This window comes from Pelodiscus sinensis, chromosome 1 (genome assembly GCF_052426305.1).
Source record: "Pelodiscus sinensis isolate ZL-2025 chromosome 1, ASM5242630v1, whole genome shotgun sequence".
Lineage (NCBI taxonomy): Eukaryota > Metazoa > Chordata > Testudines > Trionychidae > Pelodiscus > Pelodiscus sinensis.
Window position 1 is genome coordinate 317,249,039 of NC_143052.1, and position 22,533 is coordinate 317,271,571.

The 22,533-nt window shown below is 44.1% G+C and overlaps 1 long non-coding RNA gene across 1 annotated transcript in view; it reads right to left on the bottom strand.

Moving 5' to 3' along the window:
- Window positions 1–22,025, bottom strand: part of LOC149525892 (uncharacterized) — a 28,910-nt gene extending 6,885 nt beyond the window's left edge. Inside the window, exons 1-2 of the long non-coding RNA XR_016348901.1 lie at window positions 21,567–22,025; window positions 20,791–20,953 (exon numbers count right to left, since the gene is read on the bottom strand). This is a non-coding gene — a long non-coding RNA (uncharacterized LOC149525892). The remainder of the gene's footprint in view (window positions 1–20,790; window positions 20,954–21,566) is intronic.
- Between the last annotated feature and the right edge of the window lie 508 nt (window positions 22,026–22,533).

Below are 22,533 nucleotides of genomic sequence, written 5' to 3' on the forward strand. Positions count from 1 at the left end.
GCATCTGTCACAAGCAGCTCAGTCAAATAAATGAGTTTGCATTTCTTGCTGCAAGTGGGGAGAAGTCTGTGATCAGACTTATTTCTTGCAAGAGTGAATTCCATAGGTTAACTTCAGCTTCTATGTAAACTGTCTCCCTTTGTTGCAAACATCTCCACTATTATAACCCCAGTGCATAGGATTCTTCCCTTTTTAACAGGTTTTTAAGCTTCCTTTTGGCTACGTCTACACTATTCGTTTTTTGCAGAAGTGGAAATGCAAATGAAGTGTGCATTAGCAAATCTTACGCTCTCATTTGCATATGCGGAAGAGGTTTTTATGGAAAAAATGCAGTGTAAATGGGGCCATTTTTTGGAAAAAAAAAAAACCTTTTGCGCAAGAACCCTTATTCCTATTCACTGTGGGGTTTTTTGTTTTTTTTTCAAAAACCTCTTCCACAAAAAGGATTGGAAGAGAATGTGCAAATGAGAGTGCAAGATTTACTAATGAGCACTTCACTTGCATTTCCTTTTCTGCAAAAAACGAACAGTGTAGAAGTAGCCTTTGGAAGCTCATGACTTTCAAGAACCCACATAGATTTTATGGAACTGAACAAAATCTATGTTTAAAATAAATGACGTGGGAGGGGTCATTTTTTCAGTATGGTGAATCTACCTAAGAAGTCTGAGCATGTGGTTAAATCATTGTTCCTGGCCTTCCGGGTTTGATGCCTGGGTTTGCTACAAAGTTCCTGTGTGACCTAGACTAAGTTACTTAAATGACTCTGCCTCAGTTCCTCATTTGTAAAATAGGGATCAGATTGCTTCTTTTCTCCCTCACTTCCGCTGATCTATTTAGATTGAAAGTTCCTCAGGCGAGGTGTAGTTTCCATACTTGCACAATTCCTATTTGAATGAGTCTCTGATCTTATCTGGGGTCTCTAGGCATTACTGGGATGCTGTTGTTAATAATAAAAGTTTTTCATGTCGGTTTTATGCCAATTATGAGTACATATATTATTTCCTAATTGCCATCCATACAAATTCTATCCTGGAATAGGAACTCAGGTTATGTTCTTTCTAGTTTGCTCATTGTCTCCAGTAATAAAGACTTTGCAGGTCTGATGATAACTCTGCTACACTTATTCAATACCATTGTTTTCAATATGTGTGTTCAGTTACACCCACAGAAGCTCATTGTCTTTATTGGAGCTGGGAAGGAAAAGCTAAGCACATGCACAGGAAACTTAATTAACTGCTCCATTAGAAGTGGATGAGCCAGGGCAGCCACATTAGACTCTCCCATATCTGCATTGGTTTTGCAGTGGTAACTGGTGTTAAAGATGGTAAAAATGTATTTTGGGAAGTAAGGAAGTGAATATTGCTTTGACTGGACAGATTGACAGAACAGATGAGTGTGGAGGCACTTTTAAATCGTTTGTCTACATTTAAACTATAGTGGCACCACTGCAGGAGACCCGTTGTAGCAGGTAAGTGTAGATACTACTTATGCCAACCAAAGGGATTACCGTGCCAAAGTAGGTGATCCGCCCTCCCATGAGGCAGTAGCTAGTTCTGTCACCTCACTCCACTCAGAAGTGTGGATTCTTCACACCTCTGTCTGAAGAAGTTAAACTGATCTAATATTCTAGTGTAAACCACCTCATAGTAATGTTGGGGGAAAAAAATTAACTTAACACTGACTTTCACTGTACACCAAAGGATTCTCAGGGAGGGAAAGGACTGCTGCTTTCAGACAGCTGTCTTCTCAAACTCACATTCTTTCAGCAGATATGCCCATTTCTAGCTATCTAACAATTAGAAATACAGTAGAACCTCAGAGTTACAAACACCAGAATTACAAACTTACCAGTCAAACCCCAGACCTCATTTGGAACTGAAACTGACCAATCAGGCAGCAAAAGGGACAAAAAAAAAACCCCAAAACCACCCCCCCCCCAAAAAAAATACAGTCTAGTGCCATGAAAAATGTTTAGGACTAAAACAATAAAGGGGAAAAATTTAAGAAAATGAGAAGGCAAGGAAATTGTTTCTGTGCTTGTTCATGTGCATTAAGATGATTAAAAGCAGCATTTTTCTTCTGTCTAGTAAATTTTCAAAGTTACACTGGTCTGTGCTCAGTTGTACATTTTGGAAAGAACAACCATATTGTTTTGTTCAGTAGTACGAATATTTCAGTTATAATCTCCATTCCCAGACCCACAGAAAAGCCAGCTGGGAACTACACACAAGAGAGAAGCAAAAAAAAAAAAAAAAAAAAAAAAAAAAAAAGGAAGATGGGAACCCTGAGCCTTGGGGCCAGATCAAGGCAAGACCCTGATCTACATGGACATCTAATCTCTTTATTTCATGGTGACAGACCCATACCAGCGTTATATAAGATTTTTTTTTTCTGGAAAGCAATTTTTGTTGTATTAAATTTGATTTGGAAGCAGAAAGAATAGCCACACAAAAAAGGATTGGCAGGAATGGTAAAGAATCTATAATTCAATGTCTATTTGTCCACCAACCTAAGCTTAGACTGTTAGCTGTTTGGAGCAGGGATGATTCTTTCTTTTCTGCCTGGAAAGTACCTATTACATACTGGAATTTTTTAAAAATAGCTTTGTGCATCAAACAGCAAGTAACTGGCATATTTTAAAAGTTGCAAGCATTTTCTTAGTCTTTATAGGACAATGTAGCACTTTAAAGACTAACAAGATGGTTTATTAGATGATGAGCTTTCGTGGGCCAGACCCACTTCCTCAGATCAAATAATGGAAGAAAACAGTCACAACCATATATACCAAAGGATACAATTTAAGAAAATGAACACACATGAAAAGGACAAATCACATTACAGAACAGAAGGAGGATGTGGAGGGGGGGGGGGGAAGAAGGAAGGTGAATGCCAGTGAGTTAATGATATTAGAGGTGGGGAAGGGGAAATGTCTGTGAGTTAATAGTATTAGAGGTGATAATTGGGGAAGCTATCTTTGTAATGTGTAAGATAGTTGGGGTCTTTGTTAAGTCCGGTGCGGAGGGTGTCGAATTTTAGCATGAATGCCAGTTCAGAGGATTCCCTTTCAAGTGCAGATTTGAATGCCAACTTAAACCTGTCCAACACATTATCAATAAACTACAGCCTATATTGGAACAGGATACCATACTCAAAGAGGCTCTGGGAGACAGACCCATAGTCTCCTATAGACAACCACCTAACCTCAAGATGATTCTTACCAACCACCACAGGACATAGCACACTAATACCAACCCTGGTACCTTCCCTTGCAACAAACCCCGTTGCCAGCTTTGTCCACATATTCATTCTGCTGATACCATTATTGGACCTAACCAAGTGAGTTATAAGATCAAGAACACATATTCCTGCGCATCCAGAAATATAATCTATGCTATCATGTGCCGAAAGTGTCCGTCTGCTATGTACATTGGACAAACATCTCAGACACTTCGCCAAAGGATTAATGCCCACAAAACAGATATCAGACAAGATCACAAAGAGAAAACAGTTTCTTGTCATTTCAACCAGAAAGGACACAGTCTCAATGACCTGCTAACCTGCATCCTACTTCAGAAGACATTCAAATCTGCACTTGAAAGGGAATCCTCTGAACTGGCATTCATGCTAAAATTCGACACCCTCCGCACCGGACTTAACAAAGGCTTCTTTGTCGGCGCGGCGCGTCTAGACTGCCCCGATCTGCCGACAAACAGCTGATCGGCAGAGCGGGGCAGCCATTTAAATTTAAATGAAGCCGCGATTATTTTAATCGCGGCTTCATTTCCCTCTGCCGATCTGGCTAATCTACATGCCTCCGTCGACGGAGGCATGTAGTTTAGACGTACCCATAGAAGGCACCAGGTAAGGTAAGGCATGTTGCTATATGACACATTCTATTGAGCTTCTGCTCCTGTACTGTGTCTGTGAGGAAAATGAATGTTACAGTGAGGCCCATAAACAGGGACTCACCAAGTGGCAGCGAGTCCCGCTCGCCAGCTGTGCGGTTCGGCACACTGCGCATGTGCAGACCGCGCTGCGCGGCTGTGCTGGCTTGTAATCTACTCACCATGGGCCATCTTTATGTCATCTGTTGGTTCTGAAGATGATTCACCATTATTTTTCCCTGACCACAAACCAGGAACAACTGCACTTTAGTTATGTTTGGATCTCTGCATTAATGTTTAATACAGGAAGCAGGATATTCGCCGATCATCCCCAGCTTTTCCCCAGCCTTTGCAACATGGCCCATTTTGTTTCCCTGTGACTTCATTATTTGCATTCTTCCATAACTATTAGGGAACAAGCCCTGTTTGACTAGAAAGATCAATGAATGGCAAAATACCAGAGAAATTTCAATACTCAAGTTTTCCTATACATTAATTTTCCTTTACATTTGTAATGAATATATTTTTCATCACTGTGTGTATGGATGTAATCCATGACAGACTGTTACCTGATGTCACCAGGCTGTGTTCAGGCAATCCCTGAGTTATAAACATCTGACTTAAAAACATCCATCCATACAAACAAGAGCTCACTTGTAGCCTTGGAGAACAGGCAGAAAGACACTTATCTCACTTCTCTTTAAACTCTGTTCTAGTTCTAGCCTTCACAGCCTCCTGGAGCAAGGAGTTCCACAGGTTGACTCTGCTTTGTGAAGAACAACTTTGTGTTACTAGTTTGAAGCCTGCTACCCATTCCTTTCCGTTGGTGTCCTCTAGTCCTTCTAGTATGGGAACTAATGAAGAACTTTTCTGTATGCACCCTCTCCACCCCACTCCTGCTTTTAGAGACCTCTATCCTGTCCCCCCTCCTTCTCCTCTTTTCTAAGCTGAAAAGTCCCAGTCTCTTTAGCTTCTTTTCATATGGGACTTGTTCCAAACCCCTCATCATTGTAGTTGCCCTCCCCTCTCCCACCCTCTCTCTTCCCCTCTCCCACCTCCTTTTCCTGGTCTCCCCCACTTTTGTTCAATAAAGACAGATTCCATTTTGGAAGACACGTGTCCTTTATTTTGTACATCAAGAAGAGGGGCTAGGGAGGGGTAAGTGGAAGGAGGTGAGGGAGGAATGGGGCACGAGCCCCCGATGGGGAGGACTGGGCTGGCTCTGCGGGCTTCTGGGGGTAGAAGCTCTCCTGCAGCCCCCCAATTGCCCCCTCTCCCCAGATGGCAGCCTGCGGCAAGTGCAGCCGGTCTGATGGCCGAGTGCTGTGATGTGCCCAGTGTGGGTAGTCCACGCAATCCAAGCCAGGACTGCTCTGCAAGCGGGGCACTCCTGAGAACTGTCTGTCCGGGGTGAGGGTAGGGACCCTTTAAGCACAGCCCTCGGCTAGCCTGAGAAAGCATCTCCACACTCTAATTCCTCCTCTGATGCCCTGCCAGCACTGCTTCCGGCCATCCTTAAGCCCGGTTCAGGGTCCACTTAATGTGGACATGCTAGTTCAAATTAGCAAAATGCTAATTCGAACTAGTTTTTTAGTCTGGATCCGTTAGTTCGAATTAGCTTAGTTTGAATTAACGTTGTAGTGTAGACGTACCCTAACAGATTAGTAAGACAGGATTTCCCTTTACAGAAGCCATGTTGACTTTTGTCCAACAAATTATGTTCTTCTACATGCTTCTCAATTTTATTCTTTACTATTGTTTCTACTAATTTGCCCGGTACTGAAGTTAGACTTACCGGTCTGTAATTGTCAGGATCGCCTCTAGAGCCCTTTTTAAATATTGGTGTCATGTTGGCTACCTTCCAGACATTAGGTACGGAAGCCGATTTAAAGGATAGGTTACAAACCACAGATAATAGCTCAGCAATTTCCCATTTGAGTTCTTTTAGAACCCTTGGATGAATGGCATCCGGTCCCGGAGATTTGTTAACATTAAGTTTTTCTATTTGTTCCAAAACCTCCTCTAAAGACACTGCAATCCGGGACAGTTCCTCCGATTCATCACCCACAAAGGACAGTGCAGATTCAGGAATCTCCCCAACGTCCTCAGCTGTAAAGACTGAAGCAAAGAAATCATTTAGTTTCTTCGCAATGACTTTATCGTCCTTGATTGATCCTTTTATAGCTCGATCATGTAGGGGACCCTCAGGTTTTTTAGCAGGCTTCCTGCTTCTAATGTACTTAAAAAACATTTTGTTATTTCTTTTTGAGTTTTTGGCTAGCTGTTCCTCAAAATCTTTTTTTGCTTTTCTTATTACATTTTTACACTTGATTTGACAGTGTTTATGTTCTCTTCTATTTATCTCACTAGGACTGGACTTCCACTTCTTAAAAGATACCTTTTTGTCCCTCACTGCTTCTTTTACATGGTGGTTAAGCCGCAGTGACTCTTTTTTAGGTCTCTTGCTATGTTTTTTAATTTGGGGTATACATTTAAGTTGGGCCTCTATTATGGTGTCTTTAAAAAGTTTCCATGCAGCTTTCAGGGATTTGGCTCTAGTCTCTGTGCCTTTTAATTTCTGTTTCACTAACCTCCTCATTTTTGTGTAATTCCCCTTTTTGAAATTAAATGCCAGGATGCTGGACTGCTGAGGTGTTCTTTCCACCACAGGAATGTTGAATGTTATTATATTATGGTCACTATTCCCAAGCGGTCCGGTAACGGTTATATCCTGGACCTGATCCTGCACTCCACTCAGGACTAAACTGAGAATTGCCTCTCCCCTTGTGTGTTCCTGCACCAGCTGCTCCAAGAAGCAGTCATTTAAGCCATTGAGAAATTTTATCTCCACCTCTCTTCCTGAGGTGACATGTATCCAGTCAATATGGGGGTAATTAAAATCCCCCATTATTATAGAGTTCTTTATTTTGGTAGCCTCTCTAATCTCCCTTAGCATTTCAATGTCAGTATCGCTGTCCTGGTCAGGTGGTCGGTAATATATCCCTACTGCTAATTTCTTATTATTGGAGCATGGAATTACTATCCATAGCGATTCTATTGAACATGTTGATTCACTTAATATTTTTATTTCGTTTGATTCTACATTATCTTTCACATACAGTACCACTCCGCCACCCACTCGGCCTGCTCTATCCTTTCTATCTATTTTATATCCCAGTATGATTGTGTCCCACAGATTTTCCTCATTCCACCAGGTTTCAGTGATGTCTATTATGTCAGTCTCCTCATTTAATACGAGATACTCTAGTTCACCCATCTTAGTAATCAGACTCCTAGCATTTGTGTACAAGCACTTTAAAAATTTGCCACTGCTTATTTGTCTGCCCTTCCCTGATGCATTGGATTCCTTTGTATGCGGTTGTTTGTCTGCTCTGGCCCATGGTTTGTCCTCTCCCCTCCTCTCTTTCTGACTACAGATTAGAGACTGTGTTTTAACAGTCTTGTGTTTTCTGAATTGAGTGATAACAATGACTTTGCAAAATGACCAGTGAAAGGGAAAATGACAGAAAGGGGATATTCTGTATTCTGGGCCTTGTGCTCCAGTTTTCAGTTCTCACCAGATGCATTTGATGATCTAATACAAGTTTCATTTTAGCAATCAACCTAAGGACCGGATGTCACAGCACTAACCACATCTTTCATCCCTATCAAATGTATGGGCTTTTAGGGCCAGGAAAGAAAAAAATGCTTCCTAAAATAAAAAGAGGAAAGGCTGATTGCAGAAACTAACTTCTTGTAAGGGCTCTATCACAATATTTTGTATTTACATGTGCAGAGAGCTTGCAGAATGTTTGGCTTGCTGAAAACAGATAGATATTCTGTGTCTTTCTTTCTTTCTTTCTTTCTTTCTTATTGCCCATTAGAATTTTGGAGCTACATATTAGCATAGGCATAAGAAATTACGCAGACTTAATCTCCCTAGAGCTGAATTCAGTATTTCTCTTTCTTTAGTGAAGAATTATAGCAGTAGTCATGAAATGATGATCCATCAGCTACTGATTCCTTTGGCCTTTGCTGCCTCTAAGCTTAGAGTGTCAAGTTCAAGCTGTATTCCATTTGTCTGTATAATAGTGCCAGAGTTCCTACTTAGGATTTGGTCCCCATTGCACTAAGGGCTATATAAATATAGAGGGTGTGATTGTCTCCTCTGCCAATGAGTAAGAAAGGGGTGAGGATTCTCATAGACTCATAGACTTTAAGGTCAGAAGGGACCATTATGATCATCTAGTCTGACCCCCTGCACAGTGCAGGCCACAGAATCTCAACCACCCCTCTTAGAATAATCCTCTCACCTATATCAAAGATATTGAAGCATTCAAATACTTTGAAGGACCCAACATGCAGAGAGTCCTTCAGCTGTAATCTGTGCCCAATGCTACAGAGTAAGGCGAAAAACCTCCAGGGCCTCTGCCAATCTACCCTGGAGGAAAATTCCTTCCCGACCCCAAATATGGCGATCAGCTAAACCCTGAGCATGTGGGCAAGACTCACCAGCCAGACACCCAGAAAGTTCCCTAGAGCAACTCCTATCATCCCTCCATTGACCTATTTCCAACTGATAATGAATGGTCAATTAGTTACCAAGATCATGTTATTTCATCCAACCATCCCCTTATAGAATCCTAGAACTGGAAGAGACCCCAGAAGGTCGTCAAGTCCAGCCCCCCGCTGTAGGCAGGACCAATCCCATCTAAATCAACCCGGCCAGGGCTTTGTCAAGCCGAGACTTAAATACCTCTAGGGATGGAGACTCCACTACTTCCCTAGGTAACCCATTCCAATGCTTCACTACCCTTCTAGTAAAATAGTTTTTCCTAATATCCAATCTGGACCTCTCCCACCACAACTTGAGACCATTGCTCCTTGTTCTGCCATCTGTCACTACTGAGAACAGCCTCTCTCCAGCCTCTTTGGAACCTCCCTTCAGGAAGTTGAAGGCTGCTATCAAATCCCCCCTCACTCTTCGCTTCTGCAGACTAAACAGACCCAAGTCCCTCAGCATCTCCTCGGAGGTCATATGCTCCGGCCCCCTAATCATTTTGGTTGCCCTCCGCTGGACCCTCTCCAATGCTTCCGCATCCTTTTTGTAGTGGGGGGCCCAGAACTGGACACAATACTCCAGATGTGGCCTCACCAAAGCCGAATAAAGGGGAATAATGACATCTCTGGATCTGCTGGCAATGCTCCTCTTAATGCATCCTAATATGCCATTAGCCTTCTTGGCTACAAGGGCACACTGTTGACTCATATCTAGCTTCTCATCCACTGTAACCCCCAGGTCCTTTTCTGCAGAACTACAACTTAACTGGCTGGTCCCCAGCCTGTAACTATGCTTGGGATTCTTCCGTCCCAAGTGCAGGACTCTACATTTGTCTTTGTTGAATCTCATGAGATTTCTAGTGGCCCAATCCTCCAATTTGTCTAAGTCACTCTGGATCCTATCTCTGCCCTTAAGCGTATCTACCTCTCCCCCCAGCTTAGTGTCATCTGCAAACTTGCTGAGGGTGCAATCTATCCCCTCATCCAGGTCATTAATAAAGATATTGAACAAAACTGGTCCTAGAACCGAACCTTGGGGCACTCCACTAGAAACCGACCGCCATCCTGACATCGAACCGTTGATCACTACCCGCTGGGCCCGGCCTTCTAGCCATCTTTCTATCCATCTTACCGTCCATTTATCCAATCCACATTCTCTTAACTTGCTGGCAAGAATATTGTGGGAGACGGTATCAAAAGCCTTGCTAAAGTCAAGGTATATAACATCCACTGACTTTCCCATGTCCACCGAGCCAGTTACCTCATCATAGAAGCTAATCAGATTGGTCAGGCACGACTTGCCCTTTGTGAATCCATGCTGACTATTCCTGATCACTTTCCTCTCATCCAAGTGTCTCAAAATGGATTCCTTTAGGATCCCTTCCATGATTTTTCCGGGAACCGAGGTAAGACTGACCGGCCTATAGTTCCCTGGATCGTCCTTCTTCCCTTTTTTGAAGATGGGCACTACATTTGCCTTTTTCCAGTCATCTGGGATTTCTCCCGATCTCCACGACTTTTCAAAGATAATGGCCAAAGGCTCCTCAATGACATTTGCCAACTCCCTCAGTACCCTCGGGTGCATTAAGTCTGGACCCATGGATTTGTGTACGTTTAGCTTTTCTAAATAGTTCCTAACCTGTTCTTTACCCACCAAGGGCTGTCCATCTTCTTCCCATCTTGCGTCACTTAGCACAGAAGTCCAGGAGCCGACCTTGTCCGTGAATACAGAGGCAAAGAAAGAATTGAGTACTTCAGCTTTCCCCACATCCTCTGTCACTAGGTTACCTCCTTCATCCATTAGGGACTGCACACCCTCTCTGATCACCTTCTTCTTGTGATGGGAAGCACCAGGGAGCCAATTACTAAGGGCAGGCATGGGCCTTGATGTAACTTAGGGTATGGCTGCACTAGCCACCCTAGTTCGAACTAGGGTTGCTAATGTAGCCATACCCTTAGACAACGTCTCATGAAGCTTTAATTTATTCCTCTGATAAATTAAATGGTCAGTTGAGGGTTGCTGTGATGAAGTAGAGCTCTGCCAATTCTGCCCCTAGAATGCCTCTCCTGGTATCTTCAGGCTAAAAAGCCCAGCGGCAATACCACTAGCTCATTTTCTTATTGAGTTGTGAAGAAGGATTTCACAGTAGTCAGTAGACATAACTCCCAGATGCATTTTCTTGATACTGCCACAATTTGTTCTGGTCCAATGGAAACAGTGGTCTGCCAGTCTGTTTGTTTGGTGTTGACTGGAACACACGCACAACTCCTGAAAATGTAACATGCAACTACAGGTTGGACCTTCTTGGTCCGGCACTGTCAGGACCTGAGCAGTCCCAAACCAGGCGGCTTGCCAGACCAGGGGAGGTCAGTGTTCCCATGTTGGCTGTCCCACTCCCAGGCTTCCAAAACTGGGGCTCCTTCTTGCTGCTACCCGGAGTTCCCCAGGTTCTGCTGCCGGGGCCACCTAGATACCACCAGCCTGTTCAGATGCCACAGCCTCGCTACCGTTTGGGATTCCCCAGGGCTCCCTGACCAAGGCTCACCTACTGCTGCCTGCCTCGCTGCTGCTGGGGGTTCTCTGGCCAGGGCTACCTGGCCACCCCAACCTCACTGCACTGGGAATTCCAGGGGTTCCCTGGCTGGGGCTCCCTGGCCACCTGCCCCTGACAACATCGGGGAGTTCTCTGGCTGGGGCCACCCAGCTGCCCAGCCAGCTGCCACTGGGTGTTTCCCGGGATTCCCTGGCTGGTGCTGCCTGGCTGCCACCAGCTCCGCTGCGGGGGCCAGTCCTGCTCCGACCTGGCTTCCCTGGGGCTGCCTGTGCTGCCGCCTGGCCCTGCTGCTGCAAGGGGTTCCCCAGGCGGGGCAGGGACTCCCTATTTGCTGCTTGGCCTGGCTGACACCAGGGGTTCCCTGCCCGGGGCGGGGGCTCCCTGTTCACCACATGGTCCTGCTGAGGCCGGGGGTTCTCTGGCCGGACCAGGGCTCCCCAGGCACCACCTGGCCCAGCCACTGCTGGCCCAGCCAGAGCTTCCCAGCCCTGCATTCTCCTGGCTGGCTTCAGCTCTTTGCCTCTGGGACTCTCTGGTCCAGCAACATCTGCGGCTCTGCCGGACCATGGATGTTGCCGGACCAGAGAGTCCCGATTTTGAAAGTGTAAAAACCTATTGGATGCGCTTTCATTGTTATTGTTATCTGTCTTAGTATAAATAATGTTTATCATGTTTTTAACTCTGCACTCTTGGTTTCATAATTTTTACATAAGCAAATTTATATTTGGAAATTACATTCTGAAGATAAGACATTTTAAATGTTTAGTTACTTTTATGGCTAGGTTTCTTCTATTGACAAGGGGTTGCTTATTCATTGGACCTTTATAATGGTTATTAAACACAAAACCTTCTGCTCTAAAATGTTGGCCGTTACCACTTAAGCTGATGGAGCAAGTACTTTGGCTAAGAGCAGTATCAGGCTATTCTCAATGTGAACCGGTCACTTGCTTGCATTACGTGTACTCTAACATTAAGCTGAACTTAATTGATATTTTGGCGTTGGAGCTTCCCTACTATATATGTGATATGTAGAAGGTCTTCAATTCATTTATGGATAGAAGAATAGTTTATTTTTCTCTGTGTGTTCAAGGAGGATTAACATTTACCATAAACAATGATGAAAATTAAGAATTTTTCTTAACTGGGAACTCAGTTCTTGCATTTTGCAGGTTTTTTTCAACAGAAAATTGGAGGATTTCAGAACATTTAAAAAGTAAATATGAAAAAGGCTAGTTAAAATTAATATCAAATATTGGGGGTTGAAATTAGTATGGCAATATAATAGTCCCATGCAACCCATCTACTGTAGTAGCTCTCTACAGAGCTAAGTAAATTCAAACCAGCTGAAGGTATCATCCAGTATTATTTAAAAAATACCCATTTGTTTATAGAGAATGACAATGGGTCTATTACTTACATGCCTTCCTCCCACGAATGTTCATGAGTGTTAGGACTGTTACATATGTGTGTGTATAATACTATCTACTCACTTCTGTTGCTGCATCTCTTTTGCCTCTAATCCCTGCAGACTCCTCACCCAGCGCTCTTTGAAAAGTCTTTTTCCATCTTTCTTTTTCCTCACTATAGCTTTGGGAGAAGAGACTATCAGTTTGGAATATCATATAATTAATAAAGACATTATCATGAATAGGCCTATGCCAAGGTCTCTATTTGTAACATAAAAATATCCTTGGAACAGTAATCATTCTTCAGCGTAGTTACTGATTGAAAACTAGCTGGTGTATTTTATGCAAAAACTAGAGTATGGGGGCATCCAAGGTGCACGGGGACAAAGGGGCTTGCTAACAGCCCTTTTCAAGGTGTTACTTACTGCCCTCCCAAACACACACACACTATAGCTAGCCAACTCCAGAGACTAGTTTAAGGGAAGATTTGGGGCTAAAACTTTGCCCAGTTCCTGCCATTTTCCAACTGAAGTATCTATTGGAAAACATCTGGAGTGCAATTCTTGAGCTTCCCTCAGCAGTTGGGACTAAGACCCTAGTAACTCTAACGCAGTGGATCTACTGGGCTCCACATGCAGCCCACAAACCTCCTGGCTGCCCCTCCCCCTTTCCCCCCCCCCCCCCGCCCTTCTCTACACACCTCTGATGCACCAGGGCACCAGAGCCCTGCACTTCCTTCCCAGCACTTTTGGAGCATGTGAATCATCTGATTCATGTTCCATCCCCGCTCCTACCCCTCTCTCCCAGATATGGAATATCACGAATCAGCTGTTCACAGCATTCTAGTTCTGGTAAATGGGGGGGAGTAGGCGAGGGGATGAAGCACGAATCAGGCAGTTTGCATACTCCAAGGCTGCGTCTAGACTGGTATGATTTTGCACAATACTTTCAACAGAAAAGTTTTTCCATTAAAAGTATTTGTGCAAGAAAACATCTATACTGGCATGTGCCTTTGCGCAAAAGATTTGCTTTTGTGCAAAAGCATCTATGCCAGTGTAGACGCTCTCTTGCACAAGAAAGCTCAGATGGCCATTTTAGCCATCGGGCTTTCTTATGCAAGAAATGGATGTTACCTGTCTACACTGGCCCTCCTGTGCAAGAATACTTCCACAAGAGGGCTTATCCCTGAGTGGGAGCATCAGAGTATTTGCACAAGAACCACTGATTTTGTACATTACAAAGTCAGTGTTCTTGCGCAAATACTCGTGGCCAGTGTAGAGAGGCGGCACGATTTTGTGCAAAATCATGCCAGTCTAGACACAGGCCAAAAGTGCTGGGAGGGATGGTGAGGAGCAGGTAAGTGCAGGGCTCTGGTACCCCAGTGTTTGAGAGAGGTGCATGGGGGGGGGGGCGATGGACAAATACAGGGGGTCCACAGGGCCAGAGGTGGAGCCCCAGTGGGCCATAGGCTGCTGCAGACCACTGAGGTGAAGGAGGGCCACTCCTGTGACCCATCCCTCATTCCTGGTTGCCCATTCCTGTTCTAACACTTAGTGAGCGTGCAGAAATCTTTACCTTTCCCCTATGCAGCTGTGTTGGAGTAGGTACAATCTTGCCCTGAGTGGTGAACTGGAATGCTGCTAATGTATCACAGTATGTAGATTGCAGTAAAACGTTCCATATAGTGCTGTGAGATGGACTGTGAAGAATAATTATACATATGAAACATTTGAACAAAGGCACACTAGAAAAAATAATAAGTAGGGCTAAGAAACTACTTGACCAAAAGGGGCTGAGAAGGCCTGTAAAAGGACCTCCTCAGGAGGAACTGATTAATACCACATTTTCTCCTATGGGTCAGAGTCAAATTTACACCTTCCTTTAGCTCAAGCTTTCTAGTAAGAACAAATTGAGAAGGACAACAAATATTCAGGGGAACACAGCCTTGCTGCTGAGCTAGCAGGTGTGTTTGAGGTCAACTGAAAATTGATTAGGATTGGTGGAAAAAATATGTCAGGAACAACTATCAGTGTCCTTCAGATCCATACTTTAGTCTCACAGCAATGAGGGGTAGTTAGGCTAGAAGTTTTTGGTGTCAATTTTGACCATTCTCAACCATGGCAACCAAAACACCAGTTATATGTCATTGCTTTTCACTTGCATGATTTTCCAATGCAGCATTTATTTAATCTATGGTTCATGACCTTGCAAAATAGACACGTACTTCTGGCTGCACAGTCTAATATCTTCACGTGGCTTTCAGATGAACAGCTTTGGTACATGCAGTTTGTTCAGAATGAAGCAATGTGTTTGCTCACTGGTTTGAGCAACTGTAATAATATTACATCCATTCAGCATACTTTATATAGAATCATAGATTACTAGGACTGGAAGGGACCTCGAGAGGTCATCGAGTCCAGTCCCCTGCCCTCATGGCAGGACCAAATACTATCTAGACCATCCCTGATACACATTTATCTAACCTACTCTTAAATATCTCCACAGATGGAGATTCCACAACCTCCCTGGGCAATTTATTCCAGTGTTTGACTACCCTGACAGTTAGGAACTTTTTCCTAATGTCCAATCTAAACCTCCCTTGCTGCAGTTTAAGCCCATTGCTTCTTGTTTTATCCTCAGAGGCCAAGATGAACAAGTTTTCTTCCTCCTCCTTAGGACACCCTTTTAGATACCTGAAAACTGCTATCATGTCCCCCCTCAATCTTCTCTTTTCCAAACTAAACAAACCCAATTCTTTCAGCCTTCCCTCATAGGTCATGTTCTCTAGACCTTTCATCATTCTTGTTGCTCTTCTCTGGACCCTCTCTAATTTCTCCACATCCTTTTTGAAATGCGGTGCCGAGAACTGGACACAATACTCCAACTGAGGCCTAAACAGTGCAGAGTAGAGTGGAAGAATGACTTCTCGTGTATTGCTCACAACACATCTGTTCATGCATCCCAGAATCATGTTTCCTTTCTTTGCAACAGCATCACACTGCTGGCTCATGTTCAGCTTGTGGTCCACTATAACCCCTAGATACCCTTCTGCCGTACTCCTTCCTAGACAGTCGCTTCCCATTCTGTATGCGTGAAACTGATTGTTCCTTCCTAAGTGGAGCACTTTGCATTTGTCTTTATTAAACTTCATCCTGTTTACCTCAGACCATTTCTCCAATTTGTCCAGATCATTTTGAATTATGACCCTATCCTCTAGAGCAGTCGCAACCCCTCCCAGCTTGGAATCATCTGCAAACTTAATAAGCGTACTTTCTATGCCAATATCTAAATCGTTGATGAAGGTATTGAAGAGAGCCGGCACCAATACAGATCCCTGTGGAACCCCACTTGTTATGCCTTTCCAGCAGGATTGTGAACCATTAATAACTACTCTCTGAGTACGGTTATCCAGCCAGTTATGTACCCACCTTATAGTAGCCCCATCTAAGTTGTATTTGCCTAATTTATTGATAAGAATATCATGCGAGACCGTATCAAATGCCTTACTAAAGTCTAGGTATACCACATCTACCACTTCTCTCTTATCCACAAGACTCATCCTATCAAAGAAAGCTTTCAAATTGGTTTGACATGAGTTGTTCTTTACAAATCCACGCTGGCTGTTCCCTATCATCTTGCCACCTTCCAATATTGTCTGCTAGTAAAGTGCATGAGTATCAGAGGGGTAGCCGTGTTAGTCTGAATCTGCAAAAGTGGTGAGGAATCCTGTGGCACCTTATAGACTAACTGAAGTGTCGGAGCATAAGCTTTCATGGGCAAAGACCCACTTCGTCAGATGCATGTTGTGGAAATTTCCAGAGGGAGGTATAAATATGCAGGCCAGAATCAGGCTAGACATGACGAGGTGGATCCAATCAGGGAGTATGAGGCCCACTTCTAGTAGCTTATCTGGAGGTGTGAATACCAAGAGAGGAGAAGCTGCTTTTGTAGTTAGCTAGCCATTCACAGTCTTTGTTTAATCCTGAGATGATTGTGTCCAACTTGAAGATGAACTGTAGCTCAGAAGTTTCTCTTTGAAGTCTGGTCTTGAATTATTTTTGCTGCAGGATGGCTACCTTTAGATCTGCAATTGTGTGTTCAGGGAGATTGAAAAAACCCTACAGGGTTTCGTATATTGCCATTCCTAATATCTGATTTGTGTCCATTTATTCTTTTACGTAGGGACTGTCCAGTTTGGCCAATGTATATAGCAGAGGGGCATTGTTGGCACATGATGACGTTTATTACGTTAGTAGATGTGCAGGAGAATGAACCAGTGACAGTATGGCTGATCTGGTTAGGTCCTGTGATGGTGTTGCTGGCGTATATATGTGGGCAGAGTTGGCACTGAGGTTTGTTGCATGGATTGGTTCCTGAGTTAGAGTTATTATGGTGCGGTGTATAGTTGCTGGTGAGAATATGCTTCAGGTTGGCGGGTTGTCTGTGGGCGAGGACTGGCCTGACTCCCAAGGCCTGTGAAAGCGAGGGATCATTGTCCAGGATGGGTTGTAGATCACTAATGATATGTTGAAGAGGTTTTAGCTGAGGACTGTAGGTGATGGCCAGTGGTGGTCTGTTGGTTTCTTTCTTGGGCTTGTCCTGTAGCAGGAGGCTTCTGGGTACACGCTTGGCCCTGTTAATCTGTCTCCTCATTTCCTCATGTGGGTATCGTAGTTTACAGAATGCTTGTCAAGTGTAGACTGCTATTTTTAAAGTAGGTCTGATTGAAATCTGGTAAACAATCATTCTGACAAAATGCCTTTTTTATTTAGAAAATTAAAATGTGCATAGATTTAAAAAAAATCGGATTCATTTTTGAGGGGAAAAAATAACTCTTAATCTTTTTTTAATTCCCCCATGATTTTTCAGTGGCAAATGAGAAAAGATGCATATAGAAAGGAGGGGAAGGGGAACACTGAGAGACTGAAAATCAATTTTTTAGTTATCATTTTTAATTGAGAAAATGGAAAGATGTCCCTTTTTTGACAAAACATTTTTGACCAGTTCTAATTTTAACTGTAAACTAGTGATTTTTCAAACCAGTAGCAATGTTGGCCTGAGGTGTATTAAAGGCCTTTTCCTGATTTGTATCTGTGTTCAAGTATCAGATACTGCTTAGCTATCCTCCCCAGGCTTTAACCTATGGGAGTGGAATTCCCTTTACCCCAGACTTCGCAATCTACTTAGCAACCTCCTTTTTCATTCTACAGAATAAAACATTGTAGCTAGGGAAAGATTTCCTAAAAAGAAAGGCAGTAATGAATGCACCTGTAACATTCATCTCCCGTAAAGAAGAGTTTGTTTTAAGAGCTGCATCAGTGTGCTGCATGTTTTCACAAAAGCCCCTGCAGTTGATGCTGCAGTTGAAACCCTCAGGTTGCCCTCTAACGTGGCCCTGTGAAACATGACATATGCTATACAGGGGTTGTTGGTTTCTCTGAAACTAACTGGGGGCCCAGTTCTTCCATCCTAACTGTCTGAAACAATCCCAGGGCGATCTCTCAGCATGAGTCAGGCTGAAGCCAGTGCACAATGCAGTGACTCACTGAGCGGGGTGTCTTGCTGGGAGCATATGACACCAGCACTCCAGCTTTTGCATTCACTACACCTTGGTCTCCAGATGGGGTATTAAGTCTGGGTTAATACAAAAAAAAGCCCCGAGAGGCCTGGGACCAGAACTGCTCTTTTCTGTGTAAAAGGGCTCGACAACTCAGAACTTGCTCCCCTCCTTGTTGGGTTGCTAATTTCAGTTGGACTTGTTCCTGGAGCTCTTATGACATCATCTTTATTAAAGATTGATCTTTAATTCTTGGAGGGTTGACAAACTTACCTCCATGGTCCAAGACAGTCCAAACATGGTGATCTTCCAGCCAAGCTTCAATAGAAACCTGTTTAATTGGGCTTAGGGTAATGTGTCTGGCTGAGTGCCTGTTGAAATGCTCATTTTAATAATGGTGTAGTATATATTTATAATGCTGTGTCAGGGTGCCTAGAGCTGTTGGCATGTCTTCCTTTATCATAATTTAAATCTAAAAAATAAGGGGGACAAAACTGTGCTCTCATTAATAATTTTTAGTTTGCTGTTAACATTTTTAAATGAGGCTAATTAATGACTAAAACACGTCATCAGTGTGCGTGGAAACTTTTCCAACATTTGAAGTCTTTAAATAAAGTTTGAGTGTCTTCCTTTATATTATCTGACCTGGGAATTTTGCAGTCAAGGGTTTTCTTGCCTATAGATTTTTCTTTTGGGCCTTGTTTGGTGCCAAAGACAGGACTTGTACAGTGTATGGTGCTCTGCAAAATCTAAAACTCTGTTCTGGTGAATATGGGGGTTGATTAGAGATTAGAAGTTTCCATTCTATAAAAAATTCCAAAATTCTGAAAAATAATCCATTTTTGGAATGACAAGTAGAATTTTCATAATTTCTCGTGGAAGAAAAGATCCCCCAGAAGTTTAAGAAACAAACATTTTCAAACAAAATTGAGCCCCTCTCCTAAATGTTGTGGCTGCTGTCTCAGTCTGGTCTTCCAGGACTGTTATAAACAGGTTGCTCGCTCTCCAGCTCTGGCTTCTAAAGTTCTGTCAATTGTCAAGAAACCTGCTCCTACTCTACCACTGATGGGGCACTATTTTTTTTATTAAACAACGAGGAGCTTTTCAACTACAAAAGCTTATGCCCAAATAAATCTGTTAGTTTTTAAGGTACCGCAGGACTTCTCATTGCTTTTGTATAGACAGACAAAAATGGCTACCCTTCTGACATTTGTCACCATGCAAGTCACTGTGGGTTTTTAAAAACATTTTACTGAGACAAGTCACAACGCTACATCCTACATTACTTATTGAGGATCAGGCTAATATGCAAAGAACCTGACTAAAGACTGGCTTGCTGGCTGGGGAGCCCACCTCTGAGTATGCTAAAACAGGTGAGCAAATTAGTAGATACTTGTTATTTTAGGCACCTCTCTTTGTACCTACTTGATGTGAAAGTTTTTCCATTACAAGGGCAGCACATAATTTACTATACAGGTTGAACCTCTCTAATCCAGAACTCTCTCATCCATCATTTCATGTGTGTGGCCAAGTTTCCTGTGGTCCCATAAAGTTTGTTTACATCCACCTGTCCTATCTCTTAGTGTTCTGTGTTATTATTTAGTTCTAATTTACCCCTAAGTGCCCTCTAGCAGCACAGTAAGCTGTAGAAGTGTTGGTAATGCTGCTAGACAATATTGACATCCTGTGGTCCAAAAAATTCTCTCCTTCAGAATTGGTCAGGTCCCAAGAGTTCCGGACTAGAGAGTACCAAAAAAACATAGGAGAAGTTGCATATTTCCTGTAACATGAAATATCAGTTCCTGATGCTAAGAAATGAATTTGTTCTGTTTAAAATGCAGCTTCATTACTGCAACATTAAGTAAGAAGGTTGGGAATCCCCAGGACACAAATATTTCCCGGACAAAACCATCGCCTCTGCAAGTATGTTCTCCTTTTCGTGCAAGCCCTCCAATACAGCATCTTCCTCACAGCAAATATATAATGGACCCTAACTGGAGTTGATTACCTTTGATACAGACATTTTAAAAATATTCTTTGAGCTCTACAAATCAAATACATAGATTCTTCTCCCAAATAAAGACCCATCATTCAAATCAATCATTTTGTACAAATTCCTCTCATCTTTCCATCTGTGTTTTCTTTTCTGCATCCAGGACTGGCCACAGACTTTGCCCAGATCTGGGCAATGCGGGTGGGGCTCAACTCCAGGCCCTGGTGGGGCTTTGTGAAAGGGGTGGCACTTGGGGTAGCCTTTTTTGGCCAGGCCTCAGTGCCACCGGAATCTCAATACATAGGGCTCTGGTGGTGATTTAAAGGGCCCAGGGCTATGGCTGCTGTTGCTGCTGCAGTAGTAGCTCAAATCCCTGGGCCCTTTGAAATTACCAGGCCCTGGTGCAACTTCCCCCTTTGCTCCTCCCTGTTGGTGGCCCTGTCAACATCTGTTCCAATCACAATCATATATATCTTAGAAATTAAATCTTGTTCCAGCTTTCTCCTGGGTCACCTCCTCAAATGTATTTCAAGGTCTTAAAAGGATCATCTTATATCCAGATACCACAGTGAAATGTTTGACTTGTAGATGTTGAAAATATGGACTCTTTATATTATTTACACAGCCCCATATAAACATGCTGTGAGCGGGAATGGAGCATGCCAGTGTCCTGTCCATGCTACAGATTCTGCTCTTCATGTTCAGGCTAAGACTTTGGGAAACCCTGCATGGTGACTGGGGACATCACAGGCTGCATTTAGTTAGGCCATGATACAGCAAATTTCTTGAGCTCATGGTTAACTTTAGGCATGCAAGTGTCTTTATTGGGACTTACTGAAGTGCTTTGATGGATCCAGCATGAGTCTCTCAGATAGAAAGCCAGGGAAAACTGCAGGTTGCGTGTGTGGCCAGTGGCTTCAACGGAAAATCTTCTTTGTATTCACTACAACCAATTCTCTATCCTTTAGTCTCTGTCTTAGCCTCACCCACAGGCAACACTGGGGAGAATAGGAAGAGGAAGCAATGTATCTAATGAGTAGGGATTATTCTTATGAAAGTTTTATCTTTAATAAGAAATTAGAGGGGTGTGTGTGTGTGTGTGTGTGTGTGTGTGTGTGTATCTCACTGCTGCTTGGATCAACCTCTTTTGTCAGGGAGAGCTAAAGGTGTCCCAGTCCTAAGCTAAGTCTTGTACATGTTTCTCAAATGGGCAACCGCCACGCTCAACTACAGTGTGATGCTGTTGCAAAAAAAGTAACCATGATTCTGGGATGCTGTAACCCGTTGCCCTGGTGGTCACCCCGAGTTCGGGTGACCCTCGTCCTAACCAGCTGATCGGATTCCTGGCCCTCCGTCCGATCCTAGCTCCCGACCGACCGTGTGGGATGTCAGAGCCCGCATTGGCTCGCAGACGCCGGGAAGGGGGCTCGGGCCCTCCCTCACTCCGAGCCCCGACCCAGGGCCCTAAGACGGGGACGCTAGTCCCTAGTCAGTGGAGGGGGTTACGTTCCCCCAAACCCTCCACTCGCGGGGACCACGGCCCCGCCCTGGGTCACTTCTTCCCGGCCGGTTGTTCGGCACGTTCCCCCCCCAGCAAGGGGACAGACTCACCCGGAGCCCCTGTCTTGGGTGGGGCTTCAGCCGCCGCGGGTCACGCGTCTCCTCCCCAGGGCCTCCCAACGGGCTCGGTTCCTCCGTCCTGCCTCCAGCGCTCCTCTCCCCCGGTCCATGGTCAGGCGCCTTTTGGACGGCCCGCTCCCCTGCGGACGCCGGGGCCGGCGTGGTCCCGTGACTCCAGGCCCCGCCCCTCTCCGCGCTCTCCCCGTCGCCTCCGGTGACGTCATCGCCCGGCGCCGGGGAAAGCGGCGGGCCGACGGCCGTCTCGGCCGGGGCTCCTGCTCCCGGGTTCCCCGTCTCAGTGCGGGGCGGCGCGGACCCTGTGCCTGCCCCGTCACAGATGCATTAACAGACGTGTTGTGAGCAAGACACGAGAAGTCATTCATCTGCTCTACTCTGTGCTGGTTAGGCCTCAATTGGAGTATTGTGTTCAGTTCTGGGCACCGCATTTCAAGAAAGCTGTGGAGAAATTGGAGAGGGTCCAGAGAAGAGCAACAAGAATGATTAAAGGTTTAGAGAACATGACCTATGAGGAAAGGCTGAAGGAATTAGGTTTGTTTAGTTTAGAAAAGAGAAGATTGAGGGGGAACATGATAGCAGTTTTCAGGTATCTAAAAGGGTGTCCTAAGGAGGAGGAAGAAAACTTGTTCATCTTGGCCTCTGAGGGTAGAACAAGAAGCAATGGGCTTAAACTGCAGCAAGAGAGGTTTAGGTTAGACATTAGGAAAAAGTTCCTAACTGTCAGGGTAGCCAAACTCTGGAATAAATTGCCCAGGGAGGTTGTGGAATCTCCATCTGTGGAGATATTTAAGAGTAGGTTAGATAAATGTGTATCAGGGATGGTCTAGACAGTATTTGGTCCTGCCATGAGGGCGGGGACTGGACTCAATGAGCTCTCGAGGTCCCTTCCAGTTCTAGTATTCTATGATTCTATGATTCAAGTGATTTTCTTCATTTTAAG